Raw genomic sequence first — 14,638 nt, 5'->3', positions numbered from 1 at the left:
TTTTAATGTTCGCTTAGAGATTTTTTATTTTGATTTGTGTTATTATTATTTAAAGAATTAAATTTTGCAACATCTAAATGTTTTTTTTTTTCAGTTCGAATTTAATTATTTTTTTTCCAGCATAGACATTAGTTTTTGATCTAGTTGTATGCACATATTTTCCTAATATGGTAATGTAATGTTAGATTTTTGTTAAACAAAACAATATCAAAGTTAGTTTGGGAAATTAAATATTTTTTATTAATATTTAGGTATAAGATCAATATCAATATTTAATTTCAAATTTAGTTTAGGTAAATATTCCTTTTCAAATATTTAATTAATTTCCTAAACTAACTTTGATATTGTTTCGTTTAAATATTCATTATCAATATTTATGAAATTAAATTTTCTTTATAAATATTTAGGTAAATATTCCTTATCAATATTTAATTTCAAAGTTAGTTTAGGTAAATATTCATTATCAAATATTTAATTAATTTCCTAAACTAAATTTGAAATTGTTTAGTTTAAATATTCATTATCAATATTTACGAAATTAAATTTTCATTATCAATATTTAGGTAAATATTCATTATCAATATTTAATTTCAAAGTTAGTTTAGGTAAATATTCATTATCAATATTTAATTAAATTTCTAAACAATATCAAAGTTAATTTATGTAAATTTCATTATCAATATTTAATTTCCTAAACTAACTTTGATATTGTTTAGTTTAAATAAAATCTAACACTTACCTTATCATATTAGGAAACTTTTACGTACAACAAGATCAAAAACTAATGTCTATGCTGGAAAAAAATAATTAAATACGAACTGAAAAAAATAACATTTACATGTTGCTAAATTGAATTCTTTAAATAATAATAACACAAGTCAAAATTGATAATTTATAAGATAACATTAAAACTAGGAACAAAATAAAAAAATAAAGAATTTGATCATATGAAATAATCTAAATTGAAGAACTGAGTTACCTGTCAAGCCTTAACAACTATTAATTTATACAAGGTGTTTCACACGTTAAGATTTTTCTGCTTAGGAGAGCACATGAGCGCGATGTAGGGCATACCCTTTCTCTTCACTCTACAAAGCCAGACGTCCGACACTTCTTACCCTGCTCTCTCTCTCTGCAGGGCTCTTCGATTCTTGGCTGCAATGGACCACCCACCCCTAGTGCGTGCCCTCGGCCTCCGTGGCTCCGTCGGTGTCTTCTCCTCTCCCAAGCTCATCCCACATCCTCTCCTCTCTACGACCAACCTAATCCTCCCAAAGCCGTTTAATCTCCGCCGCCTACTTCAACTTCCTGACGAGGGACCGTGTCATCGACTTCGGCAAGCAGCGTGGCCGAATGCTTTGATCCCCCCTCCTCTTACCTATCCTGCATCTCCAACAACCTCCTGCACGATCATTCCTACCAATTTGCCCTATCAGGTCAAGAAAAGAGGCGCTAGAAAGGCTTGATACACGAGAATGCTATTAGCTACACCCTCCAACCATCTGCCGGCGGACTCGACGTCCAGCCTGTAGCTCAACACCGACCTGTTCCTATTCCAGCAACCGCCATCGCCTGTCAGCCACCGCACACCCACACTTCTATCGCAACTTCCTCCCTCACAAACCATCAACCCAGCTGGGACCGTCCTCATCCCTCGTTGCCTATCCGTAAATCGAGCAAGTGCTCGTGAAACGGTCTCCGCCAACAGCTGCCTGCATCTGCTAAATCGTACACACTCCACGATGATTTACTCCATCGCCATCGTCATCGCCACCCTTTTCCTTGTCACTACCATTACCTATATCGCCTACTTAGTCTGAAATTACTCGATTGTTGTCCCTCCCCTTCAACCCGAACACAATGCCGAGATGGAGATGGACAACACTTTGCTCAGGATTTGGCCTACACTCACCTATGTTGAAGCCAAGAGTCAACGCCAATTGCTGTTCTATCTGTCTTGTCGACTATGAGGAGAATGAGGGGGAGGACACAACATTGAGGCTTCTGCCAGAGTGTAGGCATTTATTTCATTCACCTTGTGTGGATCTTTGGCTACGGCGGCGACGAAATTGTCCAGTGTGCAGGTCGTTGGTGGTGAATTGGGCTATGTAGTCGCCTACATCAGAGGTGATTCCAATTGAGATTGAACAGGTTTAGATATATTCGAAGATGTGCTATCTTTACAATTTTGTTAATTTATGATAGTAGAATTTTATGATCTTGATTTATATAAAATACGTTTATGTGGGTTGGGTATTGGTCTTTTAATTAGCATGATACGTTGTGTGCTTGAAGAAGGTTTAAAATCATATATATGTTGGTGATTGTGCTGAAATGAATAAATCAATAAACATTATTGTTGCTATATACAAGTGCTCATCTAGTGCTTATTAGGTAGGTCTATTTCATTAAATATGCTGCAATTTTCTTTATAAATTCTCCTTTCTGTATGTGACCAAGGAGTTAAATATTTTGGATGTCATACGCCACTTTCTTTTAGTGTATAGTATGAAAGAGAATTCTCATCTTATGTGCTTTAAAAGTTTACTCATGGATGACTGATAGATTCTGCATATGAGCAATGTTGTAAGGTTTGGATTTCTTACATTCAAATAATTTGGCAGACTATATCCTATTTGATATATCAGTAAAAAATTAACTTGATCAGGAATGAATCTTGAGGCAAAATCAAGTTGGAAACATAAAAAATTAAATTGGAGACCATATAAATTTTGATTTAAGCAAACTTACAATTGAACTGAACATCTCAAAATTACGAATCCAACGACACCAACTTCAACTCAATCCGAGCCCAAATGAGTCCAAATCAAAGACCCAAAGCGCATTTGAATGGTTCAAATCATAACCTGAATTAACAAATGGTTTCCAAACATGACATGCTAATAGTCGAATCAAGCGGCATGACGAGAGGAATCCAATCAGCCCAGGATCATTGAATTCCGATGTCATTAAGACATTCAAATAATCATTAAACAGTCCACGATCATGGGGATCAATATTAGCAGTCTATTCAAACCACTCCCATCTTGACCATGATCATCCCCATATTTACAAGCCATGTTACTCTCAACAAACTATAAATAACCTCCATTCTTCTCATAAGAGGGGGAAAGGATCGAGGGGAGAAGAAGGAAAGGAAGGGAGGAGTTTGAGAGTTCTCTTGATACTGATAACCGTCGGAGTTCATGCCGACCACTGCCGGTGTTCCTCTCGACCTCTGCCTAAGTTCCTCCCAACCATCGTCGGAGTTCTTACCAACAACTGACGGAGTTCCTTCCGACCGCAGATGGAGTTCATGTCGACCACCCCCAGAGTTCCTCTTGATTTCCGCCGGAGTTCTTTCCGACCACATTCGGAGTTCCTTCCGATCACTGTCGGAGTTTTTCCCAACCAACAATGGACTTCTGCAAGTCCACCGACCACTGCCGAGCTTCTGCGCATCCGCCAACCATAGCTGTTGTTTATCTCAACCATCACCGGACATCCGCCAATCCATCGACCAATGTCAGACATCTGCCAGTCCACCGACCACCGTCAAACTTCCTCCAGTCTGACAACAATCGCTGTATTTCATCTCTATTATCACCGGACTTTTGCTAGTTTGCCGATTACTGCCGGACTTCTTCCCGACCACCATCGGACTTTCGCCAATCTGTCGACCGTTGTTGGATTTCCGCCCGTCAGTTGACCATCACCAAAGTTCTTCCTGAGCGCCGTCGGAATTCCAGCGTCGCCTGTCGATCACCTATGGTCTTTTCGACCATCGTTGCTGCCAACTATGATCCTTCTAACCACTATCGCCCACCGACTATGGTTCTTCCAACAACCATCATCAACTACGGTCCTTCTGACCACCGACATCGGTCGACTACGATCCTTCTACTGAATATAATCTTTCGAACCTTCGTCGTCCACCGAATAAGGTCCTCCATATCTCCGTCGCTCGCCGACTACAGTCCTTCTGACCTCCGTCCTTTGCCGACTACAGATCTTCCGACCTCCGTCGCCCGTTTACTACAATCCTTCTGACCTCTGTTATCCACCGATTACTATTATCCTGACCTCTGTCTCCCGCCTGCTACAATCATCCCAATCTTTGTCGCTCATTGACTACAGTCCTCCTGATCCTTGTCGCCCATCGACTACAGTCCATCGGACCTACATCGCTCGCTGACTATAGTCCTGCCGCTCAAACGAACATATCAACATTGATTCTTCCAACTTCTACCATATAATGCACTATATATGATGTATTTTTGCAACTTCGAGCAATGACCTTCCTCCTAAAGAAGGGCCTCATTTGTAATCAATTGTTAGCACTAATGGATTAATTCAAATCGGGCTAGGCCTTGTGATTTTTCTCCTCTTAGGATTTTCCAAATAAAAATTTTGTTGTCTCTTATAAATGCTATAACCATATTATTTTTTCCTGTTTGTGTGCTGGATCTTCATAGAAAATTAAGACGCTAAATTATATCACTCTCTACCACCGCGAATATTTTAGGACGCTACACTATTGAAGTAGACTTCTTAGTGTTTTTTCTAGTTTCCATAAACAATATGAAAGCTTTCTTTTTCTGAAAACCGGCATTTTTTTCTTCTGAAAACCGGCATTGTTTCTTGAGGTTGATGTTTATTGTTCATCTTTTTAGATTCTTTCCTCCGTGAATTATCAACTAATTATCTGCATATTCTTTCTTCGTGATGTTAATAATAAAGCTCAATAAGACATTGATATTCATATTTAAGATCTATGAAATAGATGCTCATTTTTGGCCTGCATCATCATTATGTATCTGACTAGTTTTGTTGTCCATATGTTGTTCCATGCATGCTAGCTGACTGCTTGGATGAAAGGAATGCTGAGAAATGAAATGTAATTTCGCAATTTATGCCTTGCTTTCATGAGTTGAATATCATAGTTTTGAGTTATCCATCCTCTTTCTTATTTGTTCTTGAACAAATTACTAGCTTGATGTTTGAATTCTTCAAATGAAACATACTTTTGTGAAATTATGATGTTCCAATACGTTGCTATGGTTTTCTTCTCGCTTTGGAGTGTTGATACTGCCCATGTTTTTTCTTCTTAACCTGTTGCGATATTTTTTGACATTCATATAATTTGAACTGTTAATGAGCTGATCTTGATTGAACATATTTTATTTGTGTTTAGCTCATTACTAAAATATGTTCAAAATTTTATTTAAATTTGATTACCCTTTTCATAGTTGAGTCGAATATTTTTAATTTGAACAGAGCCGTTTGCGAATAATGATATGTTTAACAGCCGTTTAATTTTTCTTTTTCTTTTCTTTAAATTGACTTTTGTTTTGACTTGAGATTTTATAAAATTTTTATCTAATTATTTTTTTCAATAAATATTATTTATTAAAAAATTTATGATCATTAAGTTCATGAAGCAAGTAGAATGAGAATTAGATTGGTTTAATTGATTGAATGATTCTTCTACCTGTGTGAGCAAAATTTTATGCAAAGAAGTTAAATGATGGGCCTTCAAGATGGTTGCACTAGTTAATGTTGAAGGCATGAGGAACATTAATATTAGAATGGCTGATGAGAGGGAATGATTGATTTATTAAGCATAGCTTTAGAGCCAAGTTTTGTATTTGTCGAGGATTAGTTGTTGTGGCATTCATGATGCTGATTCATTTCTTATGAATATTTTTCTTAATGATGTGGTGTTACATCTGTCAGGGATGTAAATCTTAAATACAGGACCTTGAAGGAGAAAATGGAAGGGGTCTAACAAGAAGCTGGAAGCAAAATTTTATGGTAATATGTTTGCTAAGAAGAAGAGGATGGAACCTGCTGCGGAATTCAATGTAAGTTGTGCTTTCCATTTAACAATTTTTGTTGGTTATTTTAATTGTTAAATTTATTGTATTTGCATTGGATGTGCGTATAAAAAATTGTAGATATCTGAAGAATAGAAGTTGCTGGAAATCGAACCAATGAGCGTAGGCAGTTTTACTTGATATTTTCTAATTGTTGAAATCAATAAAAAATGACAGAAAGAAAGATTGCATACGCCAAGTGAAAGAGGTTTCCAAATCAAGAAACTTTTTTTGGTGGGAAGTTAGATGCATAGCCAAATTTTATATAAATTGAAAAATAATATTACAAACGACTAACAAATGGGGATATAAACCAGTGCAAAAGTTGCAAAAGAGAAAGCTGAACAACAAAACCAAAAGATCTTCCCAACTCTACAAAATATGATCAGTGAAAAAAACAAAAACATCACATAATAAAAGGTATAAGAGAAATTCAATATTTTTTATATTTCTTAGGGATAAGCATGTAGTCTTTTGTCACTTAAAATACGTACCAAATGATTCTCTTTGCGCCTGCTAATGTTTCAGTTGATTTCTTGGATATTGGTTTAAATTAAATGTGTCACATTTGGTAAGCAATTTCACATTTAAAATCACTCAAAAATTTTATTGATATATATTTCTTATTTTGTTTATATAGGATTCCTTTATGCTTTGGTATCTGTCATTTTGGATTTTTATACCAATAGCATAAGTGACATCACCCTTGCTTTTGTTATCAAAATTTTGTTAGAAAGACTATTTCACATCATGGATCAAACCAAAACAAATCGAAGTAGCTAGTCAAAAAATATATCATCTACATATAAGGCTAAAAAAAAAAAAAAAAAAATTCCCCCAAATCTTATGGTACATGCATTGATCCGTCAGATTCTTCACAAAACAAAATGAAATGTAAAATTCTGAAACTTTAAATACCATTGGTAGCAACTTTCTTTATCTTATGCATAGACCTTTTAAATTTGCAACCAAAATAATTATTCAATTTAGATGAATACTTTTAGCTGTTTACTACAGGAAAAATATCAATTTCCGGCGTCAATTTTTCGTTGGAAAATGGTCAAAATCCGCCGGAAATTAGTATTTCCAACGGAAATATTTACGCCAACTTGACGCGCGTCAGAAAAGTTTTATCGGCGCAAAACTTTCCACCGGAAAAATTTTCAGCGAAATTCCTGCGAAAAATTTGTCGGAAATATTTCCGGTGAAAATAAACTGTGCCAGAAATTAAAAGAAAAAAGAAAAAAAAAATTTGTCCGTTGAAGCCCCCAACCCCCACCCTTGCTGTCCAGCCAACTGGTCTAACCAGCCCTTGAATCGTGACCCGTGACTCCGTTTGGCTCAGCTCGTGACCCGTCTGGCTCAACCCGTGACCCGCGTGATCCGCCCCCGCAACGCATGCACGTAGAGGTTCGAACCCCCGCCCTTCTGAACTTCTGCTCTCCACCAAACCACCAGGCCACCTTTGCAAAATATATAAATATGTGAGATATTTTATATTTATATTAATGCAGATAGTAACTACTATTTAAAATAGTTAATATATTAAAAGATAAAAATAATTAATATATTTAATATAATTTATTTAAAATATATATAATGTGATTTTAAAATATAAACTTAAAAAAATTCAAAATAACTAAATTATTTATAATGGTTTTATGATAATTATAATATACATACAAAAAATTTAAGAAAATTATTTTGGCTTTTAATAAATTTATAATTATTTTTATAAAATGGGTTTGGGTTCTTATGAAAATTTTCTTAATTTTGTGGTGTTACCCTTTTTTTTTGTTCAATACCCCGACCTTTCATAGCCTAGGGTCGCAACGCTTCATAATTTTCTTGGTTATTTATTTTTTCTTATGAAAATATAATTATAATAAACATAAAAAAATTAAGAAAATTATTTTTCTGTTAATAATTTTTTTAATTATTTTTATTAAAAAATTTATTAACAGAAAAATAATTTAAAGAGTGTTTTATTTATGCGGTTCCAAACTTTTTACAATTGTACATATTATTTCTTGCATCTAAAAAGCATTTATTTGAGAAGATCAATAATTCACAACTTTATGCAAAGTTGAGAAGAAAATAAATAATGTACTTTTGACGGCTGAAGCTAAACTTATCTTTTCTAATTACATGCTTCTAACAGGCTAGGTGTCGAAGCATTCTATCACTTAGAACTAGTGGATAAAGGTTTGAAACCAACGGCAAATCCTTGCCAAAAAATATTTAAGCGTTGAGCCATTACAAACTAATAGAAATTCCACGGCTCTGCTCTGCCAATTTTTATCGTGAGAATGGCTCTTATTTATTGTAGTAGTATAAATTATAAAAGGATAAATCTTTATTTGATTGCTATTAAACAAATAAGAATTTAACTATATAAAGACAATAAATAAATATAAGAAGTATATAAAATAGAATATTCTTAATAATGAAAAAATATTACACGAATAAATACTATATATTCTAACTATAAATACTATATGACAACAAATAAATCCAATAACTCTATTTGGTTGGAGGAATTTAAAATTTATGAGTATTTTAAATATAATATAAACTAAAATCATTTATATGAAAAACTTTGTCGTTGTTAGCCCCTTGTAAAAGAAGTAAAACTTATATTTGAAATACGACCATGTCCGGGATGGTGGTGGCGCCAACTACAAAGGTCGATGATTATTGTGGATAAATAAATGGTGATCACATAGCCAATATTATACTTCCTTGAGAGATAGACTAATGTTTCACTATCTACTTGAAACAAGAAACTAAATTATTTTCATAAATAAATTCTTTATAATTTAATTTATCCCAAAAGATAAATGAAATATTCACCTATCATTTTGAAAGTAAAACTAACCAAGGATATGGTATAATTTGTGTCCAAAAGATTTTACCTATACCTTAGGAAATAACTAAGATAGTGTTTATTTTAATATTGGTTCTAGACCTTCAATAGAGACAAGCCTCTATAGGTAATTATATATTCCAAGCGAAAACTCGTGATTAAAGTGAGGAATAGATTTTTCAAATGTATAAAGATTTGATTAAAGGTTTGACTTTATCAATCTACCAACTTGGAGAAGATTTGATTAAAGTGAGGAATAGATGGATTCATCATGGAATCTAATAATGCAGTAGTTGGAGGAGTCATAAGGGATCATAAAGGGAGGTTTATTAGCATATGGTAAGCATTTGCTTCATTGGGATATTTCCCAATTGGAATTAGAAGCCGTCAAATTAGTTAGAGAACACTTCCAAGAGTGGATGTTTCAATGCAAGGGTGTTGTGATTGAAGGAGATAACATAAATATTAAGAAAATGCTTCAAGATTCAATGAGGAATTAAAATTGGCAGCAAGGAAGGGTTTGGAATAAATAGTTTTCCTTTTTTAATGATCTCAATAATGTAGTTTTCCATCATGTATCTAGAGAGGCGAATAAGGTGGCTGATTTATGTGCCAAATTTGCTTTATGTAGTTCTTTTGTTTAGGATGTTTTTATTTCTAGTTCAATTCATTCTTCACTGTTTAACTTGTTAAAGAACAAATGTGATGGATGTGGTTCTTTAAGTAGGTTGTAATAAGCTTTATTAATGCAATGTTGCATTCTTCAAAAAAAAAAAAGAAAAAAAGAAAAAGAAAAAAAGAGAAGATTTAGATTTAGTTTGAATTTAGAATTTAGTTAACCCTCCTAAATAGGAGATGTTGAGGTATGTGAAATTGAGGCTTATGTTTGCTTGGAGTGAGAGCTATTAGCTAATATCCTTAAAAACATAATCACCTTATGAATACAAGCTATGACGACTTTATTAATATGAAATAAAAGATTTTTAATATAGAGACTTTAATCATTACTTTAATATGCAAATACATCGAAGTAGCCTAATGCAATGATGTATGAAAGCAATGTATAAATAAAAAAATTTATTTATTTATTTGAAATGGAAATTCAATCCAGGGTCTGTATAAAAGTATGGTGGACAAGTTCTAACACAACGGGCATAGATTTCTAGTCCTATAAATATAAGTTCCAATGCACTTGCTTATGGTCTACTAACTTCATATATCTGATATGATTTCAAAAGATAATACTTCTCAAAAATAGAGAAAGCATCTATTTTTAGAGCCCTATGCTTAGAATAAATACTTTTAAAATTTACAACTCTTTATACACAATCTAAATAAATAATCTAGACCTTTCCATCTACATTTGACTTTTGCATTTTCATTTGTATCTAGATACATTCAACTTTGACTCTTGTACTGAAGAAAAGAGGCCACATGAATATGTAAATGCAATACATGTATAGTGTAATACAAGTGTATATAATTTAATAAATTTAAAGTGTGTCAAAAGAAAAATGATCATGAATGATTAGACATCTAGAGTAAAGAAAGTAAATAGACATATAAAGGGTACCCTTAGGGAAAAGGCATTTGCATCACACCAAAATAACTATTGGGCTAGCCTAAGTTATAATCAGTTGTCATAGCAAATCATCTTCAGCAAGTGAAGAAGGTTGTGTAAATTTGATATATCTAAAGAGGTTTTATTATTTTTGTTGTATGGATTTTAAGTTGTTTGTTTATTAAAGGCCAAAGGGTATTTTTTAATATGAATTCGAGCCTTAATGATTTGGTATTTTATTATTAAATATTTAAATTATTTGATTTTGATCATTTAATTTTAAAAAATCATGTAAGCTAATGACGGCAAAGTATAGAAGCTAATAACCTATGAGTCATAAGGCTCATAAATGTAATATACATCCATTCCCCCATATAGATTGGTTGTATAAAGTCCATGAAGTTTATTTTGAGTATTTTAATTGATGTTTTGAAATAGTTTTATAAAGAATGGGTTAGTTAAGATTCACCAAATTACATTGAAGCACTCAAGCCCGCATCCAAGCCTTATGAATCAAATGCACATATACCTTCCAAAATGATTCAAGCATACGAAAAAAAAAAAAGATTTTATTTGTTAAATATGTAATAAATACCTATGAATTAAATGCATTTGTATCCTTCAAAGGAATCAAAATAATACATGGATGCCTTCTTAATTTGATTTAAGTATTTATTAAGTGAGTTGTGTATTAATTTTAAGTTGGAGTTGTTTACTTTAGTCGACTTGAGTTTAAGTGAGATAATTTAAGTAGATTTGGTTTTAATTTTTATGTTTTAAAATTGATTTAAATTTCCCTGATTTTAATTGAATTTATTCAATTTATTTATGATCTATTAATATTAATTGATTATTTATTTATTTATTAAATTCTCTCCTTATAGAAGGAACATAGTTTGAGTTTTGATAATCAAATGAACTTAAATATTCAAGAGATTGATACCATTAGTTATTAATATTTCATGTTAATTCCTAAGAAATTTGAATTAGTTGGATTAATATTTAATTTTATTATAAATTTAGTTAATTAATTATTATTTAAAATTAGTTTGATTTCAATTAAAATTATAGTTTCATTTTAAATTTTCTTGATTGAATGGTTGATTTAAAGTTGTTTAATATTTCATTTTTTTATAATTTTTATTTAGTTATTTATTAATTTTAAAAATTTACCTCCAAAATAAAGAATTAAATTAGGATTTGATAATAAACTTACCTAATGGATTCTAACTAAAATGAAATTTGTTCCTAGGGTTTATCATATCACTAAATGTGCTACGTTTGAGTTTCATCCCTATTAGATGTAACCCTAAGATGATTTACCTAGTTGTTTATATTATTCAACAAGGTTTGAAATTTATACTTTATAACCCTTACATTGAAATAAACATTTCATAGAAGAATTGTTCCCTATTGCTCAATATATTAGTAGAAAAAAATTTCTAAGGTTTTAGGCCAAATAATGACTCATAATTTTAGAAATTTAATTTTAAACCTTAGGGTAATCACCAAGGCTAAAAAATATTAGGGGATGTGAGTAATATACCCTAGTTCAACCTTTCCAAAGATGCGACCATTGATTATGGAGTAAAATTTAAACTATAGTGGAGGTTTAAACATTAAATACTCCCTATAAAGTGGTCATTTTACCCTAAATTAATTTTAAAATAAAGTACTCATTATTCTGGTTCCATAGAGCCTAACCCTAAACAAGAATACTACTATTTGCTTTAGCCACTAATGAACTTAAAAACTTGATTAAGCTAGATTACTTAAAATAACATTTAGAACCAATTTATATAAAAGTTATTTTTCATTATTAACACATGCAAATATTCTTGTAGCAAAAATTTTAAACTCAGTGCAGTTGACTGATAAGATTAAAACAAAAAAAATGCAACATATTAAGAAAAAAATTATAGGAAGATAAAAATGCAGAAAATGGAAAAGTACACTAGAAATTATATAGTGGTTCGATCAAACTGGACCTTTGTCCACTCCTCGGAGTCCTCTACTCAAGGTATTTCACTAACATAATGTGACTGTCCTTTTGCTCCCATAGTAAGGCAGAGACACATACTCGCTTTTAAAAAACCTAATGCGGTGGAGTGTTAGAAGCTATGTCTCCTTCCCCAGTGACGGCCGCAGACCATGAATCAATTTTCTCCCTCTTGGAGAAGGAAGAGAACCCAAATCTTTTTCTATCTCTTAGAGAAGGTAGAGTACCTCATAGACTAGACTTCCAAGCTTCTCTCCAATAAGAGCCTTCAAGGACTCACTAAGGCGATAGGAGCAAGGGTGTAGCTAGCCCGTAGCAATCGTGTGATCTCTTTACACTTCTTCTCCCTCATGCTCAAACTCACCTTCTCCTTCATCTCAAATCCTAAATTTCTCTCAAAATTTCCTCTCTTAGAGTTCCTTCAGCAATCACACATTCATCTCTTATGTTTAAGGGATTTTAAAAATATTGCTTAAGTATTAAGCTTCAAGAAAACCTACAAATTTAACTTTAACATCAATGTTCGTATAGTACTATTAGACTTCAAACAATACAATCAGTTTAAAAACATGACCCATCTAGTATGATGCAAGCAGCCATATAGATAAACCGTTCAATTTTTCAAACACATTGTACAGTATGATCTAAAGATTATCTAATATGATCTATTTTCTTTCTCTCTATTCGTACAGGACAATTAGAAATAATATCTATCAATCATTATGTTATGCTATCATCATATAGTACAATTAGTTACTTTCAAGTTGGTCGTCTAGTATGATATGAATATCATATGTATGATTAGTTAACAAATCATGATTTCATTTGGTACGATCTTTGGGATGACTAAATTTTGTCTCTACCAATCGTATGGTGCATTAAAGATCATAAAGTACAAATTGCTTTTATTAATTAAACTATGATTAGATTAGCTAATCATGGGAGATACTTTAAGTAAGTAAGATTTTAAATTTTCATACAATACAAATCAAATTGTATAGTACGATCAGTTCAAAATTCAATTTTTAAATATCATTCTTAATTTATCTAGCATCAATGGTTTTTAGATCATAACAAATTGCACAGTACGATAAAGATCGTACATTATGATTAGTTTATAAAAACTAATGATTTAATTAGCCGTTAAGCCTATTCTTCCTTTAATTGATAGTATAGTATGATTATAAGTCATACATTATGATTAATATAAAAAATATAACTTTAATATTTTCTCACTCCCCCTATGTGTGTTTGCATGATCATCCAATTGCATACACTCTTATGTTGCCATACTTAAGAAATATAAAATAATAAAATAATAAAATAGAAGTACATACTATTTTACTTGACATCCTATTCAACATAGTCTTGAGCTTCTAGTAGCTTTGAGCAGTGTATATTTTACCTTCAATATTAGTGCTCACAAATAAAGAAATATCCAAAATTTCCACTAAGAAAAAATAATAATTCAATCAATAATGCTTATCATAATCAAAATTATAGACTAGGGATCTTGGATTGTAACAATCTCCCCCTTTTTGATGATGAAAAATAATGTTGGTTTATAGGTAAAATAAAATTCTTTTCTCCTTAACTCCCCCTCATTAAGTGAGAGATTTAAAAAATTAGTCATTGCATTTTTTAAAGCATAGAATTAAAATAGCAAAATTAAAGATAAAAAATTAAAATAATAGAAAATAAAAAAACACCCAAAAGATTCTATTAAAATAAAACATATACTTAAACATATATTTTTTTTCCATTTTGATGTCACCAGAAAAAGTAGGAGCATAAAAAAAGATGAACATTACAAGACATAAAATAATAACACAACAAACAAGCACAAAAAATAAGACATTCTAATCAGGTGGTAGTAATGGTGGTTGTTGAAAATATTTTTGGATGGATATGAATTGATCTTCAATTTTGTAAAAATTTTCTCCAAACCATTCTATTTCTTCCTTGTGTTGTTGTTGTTGTAGTTGAATGTGATAGTCCAGCCGAGTTTCTAATCACTCGAGCCTCTGAATTATTTCATCGTAAGGGTAGGCAGGGTAGGCAGATGTATGTGGTGGTATTTATTGTTGCAAATCTATTTTCATGACTTATGTTTTGATGATTGACAAACACTATTGATTCTCTTGGACTGCATGTTGCTTCTAATTTTTCAGAAATCGAAGATCGGACGAACAGACGAAGCCAGTTCAAGATTGCGTAGGTCTAGGATTGAGTCAGTCTGTACTTTATTTTTCTCTTATTGAGTCTATTTATAATTGTCAAAGAGACTGATGCTAAGTAACCCTACACACACACTTGAGAGACTTAGAATTTCTATT

General features: G+C 31.9%; 1 long non-coding RNA gene across 1 annotated transcript; it reads left to right on the top strand.

The window, feature by feature from the left end:
* Nucleotides 1–1,053: 1,053 nt before the first annotated feature.
* On the top strand, nucleotides 1,054–6,075 carry LOC110114961. Its single transcript, XR_002305279.2, has 2 exons — nucleotides 1,054–2,151; nucleotides 5,737–6,075. It is a non-coding gene; the product is annotated as an uncharacterized LOC110114961 (long non-coding RNA).
* Nucleotides 6,076–14,638: the final 8,563 nt, after the last annotated feature.

Source organism: Dendrobium catenatum, unplaced genomic scaffold, assembly GCF_001605985.2.
Source record: "Dendrobium catenatum unplaced genomic scaffold, ASM160598v2 fragScaff_scaffold_211, whole genome shotgun sequence".
Lineage (NCBI taxonomy): Eukaryota > Viridiplantae > Streptophyta > Magnoliopsida > Asparagales > Orchidaceae > Dendrobium > Dendrobium catenatum.
The sequence above is the reverse complement of the archived record's forward strand: the minus strand, read 5'-3'. Positions and strand labels throughout refer to the sequence as shown.